Below are 1,863 nucleotides of genomic sequence, written 5' to 3'. Positions count from 1 at the left end.
TTCTTGATAGCCCAAAAGGCCTTATGCTCAATCTCTACAGGTAAGTGACATGCCTTTCCATACACCAGACGGTACAAAGATTGACCAAGATCGATCTTGAAGGCTATCCTATGAGCCCACAAAGCATCTACCAACCGGTTAGACCAATCCTTGCGCTTCTGGTTGATGGTTTTCTCAAGAATTTACTTTATCTGCTGATTTGAAACCTCAACCTGGCTACTAGTCTGGGGATGGTAGGGTGTGGCCAACTTATGGACGACGCCATATTTTCTCATGAGAGCCTCAAAAGGTCGATTACAAAAATGCTTGCCCCGATCACTAATGATAGCCCGGGAAGTACCAAAACGGGAGAAGATGTTCTCCTTCAAAAATTTCACAACCACCTTATGGTCATTGGTCTTACAAGCAATAGCCTCAATCCATTTGGACACATAGTCCACAACAAGTAATATGTACAGGTTACCAAAAGAGTTAGGGAAATGCCCCATGAAATCAATACCCCATACATCAAACACCTCAACCACCAGAATTGGGTTGAGGGGCATCATATTCCTCCTAGAAAGACGTCCTAAAGATTGACATGAAGAACATGCCTTGCAATAAATAAAAGCATCTTTAAACAGACTACGTCAATAAAATCCACACTGTAAAACCTTGGCCGCCGTCTTATTGGGCCCAAAATGGCCTCCACAAGCCTGATCATTGCAAAAAGATAAGACAGATTATTGTTCATGATCATGAACACATCTTCGGATTACTTGATCCGGACAAGTCTTAAAAAGATAAGGATCATCCCAAAAGAAATATTCAACCTATGAAAAGAAGCGATTCTTATCTTGGGTGGACCAATGTGCAGGTGTCACACCCGTAACCAAATAATTGACAATGTCAGCAAACCAAGGTTCACTAGACACTGCCATCAGATACTCATCAGGAATATTCTCGTTGACTAGAGAATCAACAGTCTAGGAATTAGGCAGCCAGGATAGATGGTCTGCAACCAAATTTTTACACCCTTTCTTATCCCTAATTTCAAGATCAAATTCTTGCAACAAAAAGACCCACCTAATGAGGCAAGCCTTGGCATCTTTCTTCTGCACAAGATATTTGATAGCTGCAAGGTCAGTATAAACAATCACATGTGATCCAACCAAGTAGGGCCTAAACTTCTCTAAAATAAGTACAACAGCTAAAAATTCTTTCTCAGTGGTGGTATAATTAAGTTGCGCATCATTAAGAGTCCTACTTGTATAATAAATCACATGGGGCAATTTGTTGATTCTTTGCCCAAGAACAGCCCCTATAGCAAAATCAGAGGCATCACACATAAGCTGAAATGAAACTGTCCAATTTGGAGCTTGAATAATGGGGGCTGAGGTCAATGCTCTTTTCAATTGCTCAAAACTCTTATGACACTCAGGAGAAAAATCAAATAGGCAGTCCTTTGCCAAAAGGGAGGTGAGAGGTCTAGCTATCTGGCTAAAATCCTTGATGAACCTTCTATAAAAACCTGCATGGCCAAGAAAAGATCTAATGTCCTTCACACTCTTGGGTGGTGGTAAATTGATAATAAGGTCCACCTTAGATCAATCAACTTTAATCCCCTCTTTGGATATAATGTGACCAAGAACTATGCCTTGCTACACCATAAAATGGCACTTCTCCCAATTCAAGACCAAGTTCTTTTCTATGCATCATTTAAGAACTAAAGAAAGATGATGCAAGTAATTAGAAAAGGTAGAGCCGTGAATAGAAAAATCATCCATAAACACCTCTAGAAAATGCTCTATCATATCAAAAAAGATACTCATCATGCATCTTTGGAATGTAGTAGGGGCATTGCAAAGCCCAAAAGGCATACGC

General features: G+C 40.3%; 1 pseudogene; it reads right to left on the bottom strand.

The window, feature by feature from the left end:
- Window positions 1-233: 233 nt before the first annotated feature.
- LOC122639493 lies at window positions 234-1,020 on the bottom strand (annotated as a pseudogene).
- Between the last annotated feature and the right edge of the window lie 843 nt (window positions 1,021-1,863).

The sequence above is a fragment of the Telopea speciosissima genome, chromosome 9 (genome assembly GCF_018873765.1).
Source record: "Telopea speciosissima isolate NSW1024214 ecotype Mountain lineage chromosome 9, Tspe_v1, whole genome shotgun sequence".
Taxonomy (NCBI): Eukaryota; Viridiplantae; Streptophyta; class Magnoliopsida; order Proteales; family Proteaceae; genus Telopea; species Telopea speciosissima.
Note: the sequence above shows the minus strand (reverse complement) of the source record. Positions and strands in the feature narration are given on the sequence as shown.